This window comes from Rousettus aegyptiacus, unplaced genomic scaffold (genome assembly GCF_014176215.1).
Source record: "Rousettus aegyptiacus isolate mRouAeg1 unplaced genomic scaffold, mRouAeg1.p scaffold_m13_p_7, whole genome shotgun sequence".
Taxonomy (NCBI): domain Eukaryota; kingdom Metazoa; phylum Chordata; class Mammalia; order Chiroptera; family Pteropodidae; genus Rousettus; species Rousettus aegyptiacus.
Window position 1 is genome coordinate 44,686,986 of NW_023416310.1, and position 12,781 is coordinate 44,699,766.

Sequence of the window (12,781 nt, forward strand, 5' to 3'; positions counted from 1 at the left end):
ATTCCCCACCTCACCCCTTTACTTTCAGGTGGAGTTCTGCCTCCTCCATCAGTAAAAATATCAAAGCACCTAAAAGGAATTCTGTTGACGCCCTTCGCTCTTCAACAAACTTTGTGTTTCATCACCCATGCAGCATTCCTTACCTGTTACAAAGGAAACATGCCTCCTCCTTTACAACGCTGAGTCTTCCACATCCTGTGTTGATCCTAAGGCCTCAGCCCCCTGAGACTCCTCCATCCACTCTCTTCTGCATCTTCTCTCTCTTCTTCTGCGATAGCACCTTCCCGCCTGCCTGTAAATGTTCTCCAGGCTCTCAAACCCTACAATGCCCTTCCTCAACTCCAGTATTCCCTCCAGCTACCTCCCTACCTAGTTCCCTCATTCTCTTCAAAGCCAAGCTTTTTAAAGGAGGCTTCCTCAAGTCTCATTCGACCCTCAACTCACTATGCCTATCATATTTGGGAAATGGCTCTGGGGAAAAAAGGAGAGCTCTCAATTGCAAGATTTTATGTCCTGGTTACAACCCTTCTCTTGCAACATTTAGCACTGCTGACCATCCCCTCTCTATTGGTCATGGTCCAAACAGGATACAGATGGCACACACAAGCTTGGTTGCTTTTCCCAAACCATCTCACACTTCTATAAATAGTCCCTTTATTCACAAGGGATCTTGCAGTATACTGGAGCCAGTAACAGAGAAAAGAGCTACCAGGAACAGAGCAAGCTATATGGAGAGGGTCACCATACAAGAGCAGGGTCCTGTGGGTGAAGGGAAAGAGCCAGAGAAAGACACACCCCAACTCACTCTGCTTTTTCCCTCCAAACTCCTGCCAGCACTCCCCATCAGTTTAAATCCAACTGGAATCAAAAAGCCAAGAAAGCCCATTGCTGCACTGTGACAGACACTTCTCCCAGGGCTCAGGGCACAGTGAGAAGAGTGGAGGGGTGCAGGATTAGGACCCCAAAGAACCCAGCACTCCCCCTCCTCCTCCTGACTCTCTTCTCACTTGGTTTCTGTCACTCCCTCTTCTGATTGTTCTTCTAATGTTCTAACCACACCTTGTCCGTCTCTTCACTGGACTCTCTTCTTCCACCAACATCTTAAATGTGCTGGCATAGACACTATGCCCTATTCTGTTTTCCTCTTCAAAAATTCTCTCTCTCTCTCTCTCTCTCTCTCTCTCTCTCTCTCTCTCTCTCTCTCTCTCTCTCTCTCTCTCTCCCCCTCTCTCCTCTTTAGCAATTTTATTTCCCCCAAGGCATCCACTATAACCTCCAAGGTAATGATGACACAGGTCTACATCTTCGACTCAAACCTCTCACTTACTCTCATTAGTCATCACCACACAATTTCCTACAAGAAAAATTTGAGTACCTTAAATGTAACATAACCAAAAACAAAACTCATGCTCTTCTCCCTTGGACTCTTGTCCATGTTCCCCTCTTCATTAACCACAGGCACCTTTGACTTCATTTCCTTTACAGTCCTGCTATTCAAAAAGTGGTCTAAACCCTGGAGTATGGACAGCCCCCAGGAGAGCGTCACAAATCTAGGGCCCCACCCAGACCTACTGAATCAGCATCTGCATTTTAACAGGATCCCCAGGTGGCCCATGTACACAGTGGAGTCTGGAAGTGCTAGTCGACAGCCAATATCACAATCATTCCTCTTTCCATTTAGCATTGTGTTATCATGTACCAGACTTAGAAGCTTAACATTAAAACAGAAAAAAATAAACTTGACCACAAATAGGACTCCTGTAGAATTCCCTTCGGCTGTCCACTGCTTTGGACTTTGTCTTACAGAAGTTGCCTTAAGGAAGATGGTTTGCTTTCAGACCCCTAACTTTTTAAAGAAATCCTTACCTATCCCCTCAACTCTTTTTGCCTATATCCTTCGAGGACTCTGAAAAGTACCCAGATTACTGTTTTCGGAAAGAAAGAGAGAGAGAGAAGATTTGGGGTAATTAGAATGAGAAGCCCATCTGTTTGAAAAAGTCCCAGCTGATGTTTGCCACGGACACCATGTAGAATACACGACGCCTAGTTCAATCTTGTCAAAAATTTTATCTCTCTGAGCCTCAGTTTCCTCATGTATGAAACGGGAGAAAATAGTAACTCCTTTATAATGTTTTTATAAGGATTAAAAGTGGTAAAACATTCTCTTCAAACAGACAGCAATGAAATATTCATTGAATTTGAAAAAGAAAGCTACTTAACATATCGGAGTCTCAGTTTACCCAAATGTGCAGTGAGGAATATGATACCAAGTTCACCAAATGCAGGTTCTTCGGTTCATCTCTATCACACCCTCCCACAGTCCCCACCATGCTCACACACATGCACAAACATGCACTTCTACGTGCATGGACACACCCACATGCACATGCACATGCAGGATCATGCACTCACACATATGCGCGTGTGCACACATGTACTCCTGTACACTCATCCGTGCACATATACATGTGCACACACACGAAACAGCCACAGGAACCCTGGTTGCTTTCCCCTGATGTCTCCTGCATGGCCTCCTGCTCTCGAGATTCACCCACCTGGGCAATTGCAATTGCAGAGCGTCTGCCGGCCAACCCACCCCTACCCTGGCTCCCTCCAGCACCTCCTTCCACACCAGGCACAAGCCTGATTGTTACACCTGCTTGAAACTCTCACGCAGTAGCCAGGCAAACTCACTTTACATCCCTGAACACCCTTATAGCTTCATCCCTCTGGGCCTTTGCACACATGATTTCCTATCAAAAATCCTCTTCTCCAAGCAACTAATTCTTATTTGTCAAGACTCAGCTTCAACATGGCCTCCTGTGGCTTTCCCCGTGCCTCCCACCGGTGATGGCTCCTCCTCTCCTCGAGGAGCTGGTGCCCACCACAGGGGATGCAGAGCAGTGGTCACCCCGTCCTTCTCCTCTTAGGCTACAAGGGCTCCTCCAGGGCAAAGACCTGCTATATCTGACTGTGTTTTCAGTGTCCGCCACCCCAAAGCCTGGAACACAGTGGGTGCCCAGTAAATGCTGCTGATAAATGCTGGTTACGGGAGAACATGAGGAAGCTGCTCCCGCACCCCAGCTTACCCCCCAGAATCAACTGCAGTCACCGGATCCCCAGCGCTCACAGGAGACACAGGCTCCACCAGAAGGACCACATCGCCTCCTGTTCCCAGTGGCAAACCGAGGCACCAGGACACCTTAGGCCTTGTCGTTTGAGTTGGAACTGCAGAAGCGAGGAAAAAATCCAGTGTGATCCTTGCAAGAGGCCAGCTCCTCTGTCTGCACCACCCCACCCAGACCGCCCTGTCCAGCACCTGGGCCGCGCCTGTGCAGGGAGGCCTCCGAGCCATGGCCAAGCTCCTCCCCGCCGTTCTCACACACATTTTCCTCTACTTTCTTCAAAGCAGAAAAACAATTGCCCTTTCCAAAAGGCAGGAATGTTAGGGAGGAGGAGGTTGCTTGCCCATAAATAAAGATCCAGATCCCCTTTCCCCAGCCGGAGAGATTGCTCTAGACAGGGCGTGACCACGCAGGCAGCACGCTCCCGGCCACCCCAGGAGCAAACGTCTGACGAGATGCCCTGGGAGTGCCAGCAGCACAGGGACCCATGAATGAACAAGGACAGGATGTGCGAAATGAGCCAAGAGGAGGAGGTGAGTGAAAGCAAGTTCTGTCCACACCGCTGCTGCCTGCGGGGAGAGGCCACAGTCCTCTCCGTCGCCTTCCTCTGTAACGGGCTTCATCTATGTGAGTGCCATGGACACCAACATTAAATCTACATTGATTTAAGGAAAGTCTTAACGGACGGGCACTGTGCAGGGAGCATGGAGAAGCTCAACATAAAAGACCCAAGGGGGCATCTGCCCTCAAATATCAATAAGTTCTACCTTGGGCTGAGTACCATAGTGGGTCTGAAGGAACTGGACAGCAGTTCTTGCCCTGGTGAAGCTTACATCTCATTGGAGACACCACATGTGGAAATTAAAGAACCTCATGAGTCAGGATGTGGCCAGGAGTTAAACTGGATGGCACAGTTGTTAGCTGCTCTAAGACTTCAGAGAAGAAAGGGAAAGAGCTGTGTGGACAGGAAGAGTCGGGAAGGTTCAGGAAGAGGCACCTGGAAGCCTGGACCAGTGAGGTAGGGAGGACATTTCAGGTGGGGAGAAGCGCTCATCAGTGTGTGATTTGTTATGGTGCGTCTACAGCAAAGACACAGATTTCTACTCAATAATTGGTTATGGCTTATTTTCACTGATGATTCATTTTGAAATCAGACCTTCCAGGGATCCATGTGGCCTATGAGACTGGCTGGGTTAAGTCATCCTTCTTGCTTGGTCATACAAACAAACCACAGAGCAAAGCCAAACTGCAGGGAGCTAGTCAGACCAGGAGGGGAAAGGCAGCCTTGAGAACCAGCAATCTCTCTTTCTTAAAAGTCCAAGGAGGAAACCTGGTCCTTCAGTCTGTCTGCAACGTCACCATCTATGCTTAAAAACACTGAAATTGTTGCTAGTGGAAAAGATAGCTGTAAACAAAGAGAGGGGACCACTCAAAGATTTGTCAGCTAATTTATCCATAACTCTTAACTTTTGATTGATTCAATGGATTGATCAAAGTTCCCTGTAAGATGAAATATCCTGAGCCCAAAGAGAACTCTGTAGTGGGTGGCTTCTAAGGTGACCCTCCCCCCACCTTACCTCCCGGCATTCGTGTTCTAGTGTAGCTCCCTTCCCTTGAGTGTAGGCTGGATCTAGTGACATACTTCGAATTAGAATACAGTCAAAATATGACTTTTGAGTTTGAGTTATAAGACTGTGACTTCCGCCTTGCTCGAACTTTCTCTCTGGTTCTCGAGGTCTCATTCTGATAAAGCCAGCTGCCATGTTGTGAGCTGCTCTTCAGAGAGGTCCACATGGCAAGAAACTAAGGATGGCCTCTGGCCAGCAGCCATGGATGAGCCGAATCCTGCCAGCAACTGTTGAGGGCACTTGGAAGAGGAGCCTGACCAGCTGAGCCTGGAGATGACTGTCGCCCCAGCTGACACCTTCATTGCAGCTTGCGAGAACCTGACCCAGTCAGGCCTTTCCTGATCCACAGCAATGGATGACAAATACACTCTCCAGTCAGGCTTTCCAGGGTAATAGAAGAGATCTTATGGGTGCCTGAGCAGATGCTCATGCCTGGTACAAGCAGAAATGTCCCCGGATTCTAAATCTTTTCCCCATCCTGACTGTTAATTAGCATGTCTCCCAGTAAGTTTAGTATATGGTTTTCAGATTATTATACTTGAGAATTACTGTAATTTGTGTGTAGAAGTGCCCAGTGAAGCAGAAATATATTTACATTATGTCACTCTTTCATACTCAGGCAGACTCTGTAAGTTCCTTAAGAAAAAGTCTCTTTTCATAGGAGTCAGTGGACCACCTGTTCACAGAGAGTAGACACCCATAGTCTTAGGCTGGAGTATTAGTCAACATATTTAATAACAGGTGTGAGCATGAGTGCTGACCAGGGTAAACACTGATCCATCACACCCCAGGTGAGCCCCTGGTCCTGAGGAGGGACGTGCCAGAGTTCTGGGAGGTTTGACTAGCATTTTGGTGCTCTGAGATCTTGGGACAGGCAGTGTTGTGGAAAAAGGCAGCACGGCATGCTAGAGAAGAGCCTAGCCACTCATCCCGAACCTGGTAACATGAACAGGATGACCTTCGCTGAAGATCAAATCAGGAAGAGACAACATGGCTCCCAAGAGGAACTCACTCACCAGGAGGAAAAGACCAAGAAGTTGGTCTTGCTTACTTGTTTCCTTGCTTATTTGTTTGTTGGAGAGGAGGCAGTCTGGACTGGCCCAAAGTAACCAGGGGTCATAGGTGAGGCTGGTTCCTATGGCCTGTGACTGAGGCTGGAACTTCTCCAGACCCTCTTGTCCTGGCACCATGCGAACCTTCACAGGCCAGTAACTAAGCTTGTGAATGTGATCTCAGAGAGCTAAAACTCAGAGCCTAGCATGGGACCTCCCGAGTCCGGTTTTGAGCGTAGAGCATGGGAGGTAAGATAACTGAATTAAAATGTTCAGCATCTGAATCAACGGGTTTTCAACCTGAATCATGAGTATTCAAAACTGAAGATAGGGATTTTTTAAATTATTATTATGGTAAGATATACAAAATGCAGAATTTACTCTTTTAACTGTTTTTAAGTGGACAGTTCAGTAACATTAAGTACATTCGCATTGTTGTACAACCATCAGCATAATCCACCCACCCCCAGAACTCTTTTCATCTTGCAAAGTTGAAACTCTACCCATTAAACAGTAGCTCCTGCTCCCCCTAGCCCTTGGCAAACATCAATTCTACTTTGTCCCTATGAATTAGCCTCTTCTATGATCCTCATACAAGTGGGAATTACATAAAGTATTTGTCCTTTTGTGTCTGGCTTATTTCATTAGCATAATGTCTTCATGGTTTATTCATGTTGTAACATGATCAGAACTTTATTCTTTTTTCATACTTACCACTCTTCCACTTGATTACACCGCATTTTGTTTATTCATTTATCTGTCAATGGACATTGGGGTTGCATCCATCTTCTAGCTATTGTGAATAACGCTGCTATGAACATGGGCGAACAAATAACAGTCTGAGTCCCTGTTTTCAATTCCTTTAGATGTATGCCTAGACGTGGAATTGCTGGATTATGTGGTAATAGTATATTTGATTTTTAAGGAATTGCCATAGTGTTTTCCACACGGGCTCCAGTTTCTTCACATTTTCACCAACTTTCGTTTTTGTCTGTTTGTTTTTCATCATAGGCATCCTAGTGAGTGTGAGGTGGTATCTTACTGTGGTTTTGATTTGCATTTCCCTGATGATTAGTGATGTTTAAGATTGTTTCTTGTGCTTTTTGGTCATATGCATAAAAGATATGGGTTCTGGATTCTCAACAGATAGATGCTGAAGTCATGGGTGGTCCCTGCTGCTGCTTTCCTATCCTTCTTTCTCATTAATATTTCCAGTTTTAGTCACAACCGCATTGTGCACAGCTATATTTACTTCCCGTGACACTCTTGTAGTGAGGGGAACTTGTGAAATAAAAGTGCTGGGGGACTCCAGCTTTTCATAAAAGATAGCATTTATGAAATGTAACGGACTTAGTCAGCAGCCTCCTTTTGCCTTTGCTTTATTCCCTTCTCCTTCCTCCTGCCTGGAATGTACATGTGATGCCTGAAGATGTGGCAGCCATATTGTGCCATAGGGAAAAGAGCCACACGAGAAGACTTGCAAAGCAGGCCTGTAAGAGGAACCCAGTCAGCCCTGGACTGACAGCCCGTCCCCAGACTCCATTACATGAGAAAGATGAGCATCTTGCTTATATTGCCACCATTTCTCGGGTTTCTATTACGTGCAGCCTGACTTAACATAGGAGTGGATATGCTCAGCTGAGTGTATAGAAAACAGAACAAAAGAGAATAGTGCCCTGGGAAGCGCTGAGGGACAATAGAAAGCAGCAGAGGAGTCATTCAGAGCAGGGATTGACTAGGAATGACTAAATGAATGGGGGAAACATGAAGTTATGATAGCAAATAAATGAAGGAAAGAGAGCATTCAAGAGAGAATGTCAACTTGCTAGAAACTGAGGAAACATCCGTAAGGGAAGCACTGGAAAGCATGAATTCAACAAAAACCAGACTACGGGTCTCAGAGGAGTGCCGGGGGAGAACCGTACTGCCTGAGTTGAGAAGTGAATAGGAGTGAGGACGGAGAAAGGGTGTGAGGAAGGGGTAGAACATCCGCTACTGATGAGAGCGCAATCCAAGGAGACGTTGTTACAGATGAGAAATACCTGAAATGCTGATGGTTGGACCAGAAGAGAGGAAGAGGTCGGCAGTTTAGAAGTGAGAGCATAATGCTAACTGTCTCCTTTCAGTTAACAACAGAATCCTCCAGCTTTTAACTGGTCACCTGGTCACCTGGATATCGTCTGTTTCCCAGACCCCATGCAGTTAGGTTTAGTCACATGACCTTTTTGAACCAGTGCCATATCAGTAAAAGTTAGGTATGAAATTTCTGGGTTATTTCCTTAAAGACACTTACTATGGACACATTCTCTCTGCTGGGAAATTATAGCAGCTACTTTGGACCCAGAGAGGATGCCGACTACGGAGACTGGTAGAATCAGCTCACCGGCCTGAGTTCCTGGATGAGCTTGCAGAGTGCAGCCCTCTACCTGATCAAATTGCCCATCTAGCTTTGGACCAGGATGTGAGGGAACAAAAACTCTATCAACAAAAGAATGCCCAGCCTCAGAAAAAATTCTTTTTTTGAGCCAAACTGATGACAATCACCAGGAAGCAATATCCCAATGCTGAGAATGACAGTTTTGCAGCTTATTCTATACATTAGAATCAAAGGAGGAGACGCAAGGAGAGTTACATGACATTCATCAGTGATAGATTAGGGAGGCAGGAGGAAACAAAGTGGGGAAATCCCTGAGATTGGAGGGACACGTGCTCTCTTACATAGGTGGTGCTAAAAAGCCCTCGGTCTATGAGTAAATAGTCATGAAGAAAAATTGGTTTATAAATTTAAATATATTCAGTTTAAAATTTATCTTTTACTTTGAGATTATATCCTTCCTAAGTTTTTTAAATATTCAAATGTACTTCCTCTTAATCAGATTGAAGGTGCTTAAGGTTTTGGGGGGCTCAGGATGGAAGGAGAGGATTGACTACAAAGAACCATGAAAACTTTTTAGGATGAGAAAGTCATTCTGGAAATGGGTATGCAATTGTTTAGAATTATAAAAATTTCTCAAATTCAAAATGGATGAATTGTATATAAATAACACTGTGATAAAAAAATAATTAAAATGAAAACATGCTCCTTCTTTTATAAAAATACTAAGAGTGGAAATTGGTTGTCATTTTTCAAGACTTATTTTGTAAAATAAAAAACTGGCAATCTTATGTGGATCCACGGATTTTTCCAAAGGTTTCAGGACTGAGAAATTGGCAAGTCTGAGAATCATTGTTATTAGTTATCTATACCTGTGTAATAAATTACCCCAAAATTTAGCAGTTTAAAATAATAAGCCTTTATTATCTCATAGTTCCTGTGAGTCAAGAACCTGGACGGGCCTAGTGGATCTCCAGGCTCACAGATTCTCACGAGGCTGCCTGCAGTCAAGGTGTTGACCAGCCCTGCAGGATCGTCTGATGGCTCTGCTTGGGGAAGGTTCACTCCCAAGTTCACCTGCCCGGTTCTTGGCAGAATTCAGCTCCTCACAGGCCAGGCCGTTGGGTGGAGGAAATCAGCTCCTTGCTGGCTGTGGGCCCAAGGCCGCCCTCAGTTCCTTGCTTCGTGGCAGCTCACAATATGGCATCCAGCTTCCAGCAGAGTGAGCAAGTAGAGACCAAGAGTGGGCAAGCAAGACAGAGCCAGAGTCTTTTTAGATACTGCCCTCTGCAGCCACAAACCTAAATCTGGGAGAGCCAGGTCTGGCAGGGTGAGAGAGTTCTCCAGTATGACGGGGGAGACCAGGAGGAGAGACTGGGAGCTGCCACACCTGCCTGCCTAATGTTGGTGGAAGCCGGTGGGGGAAGGGGTAGACGGCTGCTTCTATTTTCTCCCCCAATTAAGGCAGCTGCCAAAATTGGGATGGGGGGAGCAGGTGGTAGGGTAGGAGTTTTGAGGGGGATAGAGAGCTACGCTCCAAGGCTCCAGGCAATTCATGTCCATAAGAAGTGGATGTTTAATTCCAGCCTCAAGGCAGATTTGCCCTTTCCTGAGAAAATCACCAGGAGAGCAGCATATGCCCACATGTGAACCCAAGTGGAACTGCACAGCCACTAGGAACCTAAATGTATATGTCTGGGCAGACAAGAGCTTCACCTAATGCTGATGGACTGACTCTCGGCATCCTCCATGCGTGGATTAGGGCCAAGTGTGTGGCCTGTGTGCTGTGGCTCCGCGATGCCCATCCTGCCAGCCAGAGGGCAGGGCTGCCCTGACCGGGGCTGCTGTCCCTCCCTCTCCAGAATTGGAGATGTCCTGGGAAAGGCAGATCCCAGCACAGGAAATGAGAGGATCTGAGCTTGGGCTTCAGTGAAAATGTATTTCCTCTTCTCTCTGGGCCTGGGGACAAAATAAAATCTGTCCCAAAGGTGAATTCAAGTCTATACCCTCTCTCCTGCTTAAAGGCCCAGGTGCAGGGAAGGTAAATAGAGACCTCTCTTTAGGAGGAGAGATGATGGCAGTTAGAATTCTGCAGGGAGACCCTTGCTCTCAAGGATGGGCCTGTGGCCCTAAGAGCCATCACATCTGGTAGGTGGATACCCAGGATCCCCTGCATTTCACTGCCCTCAGCTTGTCTGAGCCTCTAGGACATCCTGTTCAAAATGTCAGCCTAACCTCAGCTGCGTTTTGAGGCATTAAGGGAAAAGCTTACCCATCCCTTTGCATGGAATAACAGACCAGTTGTCCCTTTTCCAAAGTTAGGGCAGCCACATGCTGACATGATACAGAGGCGAGAGCAAAGACCATGCATGACTGGCTCTTAGATGACAGCACACTGAGTGAGGCTCAGGAGAGCTGAGGCATGCTGGGGGTGAGGGCTGCATGGGCAGTACGCTGTGAAGTTGACTGAATGCGAGTTTACACTAGCAGGTAACTGCTGAGAATCACCCATACTGCTCAAACAATGGCAAGCTGCTCAGGCATTTCAGGGGTCAAGGCTGAGGCGCGGTTGACCCATTTGTACCTACAGTTGGGTGTGGCTGACTCCTGACCCCCATTGCCTAGCCCAGGTCCTTTCAGATGAGCTCTCTGCTAGGCCTCAGACAAGCTACTCCCTCTGAATCTGAGGAGAAGCTGGCCACCTTAGGCCATTCAGCAGGGCTACTGCTAAAGGAGCAAGAAGCAGGCATCAGGTGAGACCTACATTTCCAAAGCTAACTCAACATCCAGGAATTCAGACTTGTTTTGAATAACCGAATCCAATTTCCAAATCAAGTCAAAAATCCCACTCACCTTGGACCCTCATTTTAGCTACAGCCAGAGACAAAGCCGCTGCCACTGTTCATATCCCAGCCCAACAAGGCAGACAGCACACTTGGGGACACCAACATGTGCTTCTGGTCTCCACTCACTGTGAACTAAGAAATATCCCAGCCTCACTGACCTCAGCTGTATTCCTTGTGCCAAAAGGGGGTAGCAGCCAAAAGGAAAAGAGGCATGAGAGAACAAATTTTAAGGAGAAAGATGTTTACAGAGAGAGAGTCAATTTCTCACTTTCAACACCTGAGCTATACAGTCTGGAAAGCTGCAATTTGCAATGAAATTTCAGACACACAAACTACTTACTGGCTTAGGAGGGTAACTGAGCCGGCTTCCTGAATTCACTTCTCAAAACCAGCTTCATGAGGATTTAAAATGGTAGGTGCGAGATGGGCTTTAGCCACCAAAGAGTAGAAGAGAGAGGGCAGAAGGCTTTGCACAACTGTAGGAGGGCTTTTTGTGTGTAAGTCTAGCACCTAATTCAACACCTAGGTGGTCATCCATCAGCCAGGATCGCCGCTCCTAGACTGCTCCTCCTTACACAGGAAGCTAGGACTCCCAACCCAGCTCTCCCAGGCAACAGCCAATTCTGGACCCAGTTAAGGAGGCAGAAAGAAGCCACAGAAATCAAAAGGACAGAGGGAAACTCAGTTGGTAGCCCAGAGACTGATGCCAGACAAACACCAGCTCATTTACTTCTGCCCTGACCTGAGTGGACAGCAGATGGCCGCATCTTGCAGGTGAATACTTATCTCTGTGTTCACAGCACTCTTGGGAATTGTCTGAGTAAGTGGAGGGAGGGAGCTGGTCCAAAGAACTGCCATGCTTAATCAAGTCACTGTGAGGTATTGGGGCCCCAGGGAAATACAGTTTGGTCCTTTCGATCACGCCCCTTTGGTGTCTCCGCGCGCCCCCTTGTGGTCACTGAGCGCCCCTGCAGCTCCTGTCGCTCGGCACCATTCCCCGTTATCCGAGCCACACCCGGAGGTTCAGGAGACAAAAAGATGTGACAAGGCTGAGGCCCTCTGTCACCCGTCCTTCCAAAGGCAGATCTGGATTGACTGCAGCATCTTCTATTTGTCATGGAGCGTGTGGGGCTCCACGCACAGGTGGAGGTGGCGACCAGGTGGGAGGAGCAGAGGAAGAACCAGAGCTCCAGAACCTGAGCTCCTCAACAGCTGGTTCCCCAAGGGCCTAGAAAAATGCCCGAAACACAGTGGCTGCTCCCACATATTTCTGGAAGAGGAGGGAGGGGAGACCGAGGTGCAGGAGAGCAGGGGTGGGGAGAAGGGCTCGGGGGCAGCCCGCCCAGTGCCCCGCGTCTGCAGCGCGATGCTCCCCAGGGTGGCTCTTCGGTTCTGCTCTAGGCGCGGCTCTCTGGACACGCCACCACCCCCAGCTTCCCAGGGAAATGACTCCCCGCACAGAAAAAAAAAGGAGGGTGGAGGGTGGGCAGAAAGAAGGATAAAGGCCTTGCCAGTGGCTACATTCTTTTCTTCCTCCGGCTCCCGAGAGATTTTGCCCGCTTGGACTGACAGGCTAGTGCGGCACTGCCTCCCGGTGGCCTCCTCCTGTCACAGCGACTGTTTTAATCCTCGGCATCATTCCGTTTTCCGTAAGAGATTTTATTCTTTAACAATCTGGCTGCTCTGTCCATTGAGTGGCCTTCTGCTTCCTCGCGGTCACCCCGACCTCGGGGTAGGTAAAAGAGGGTCACGATAA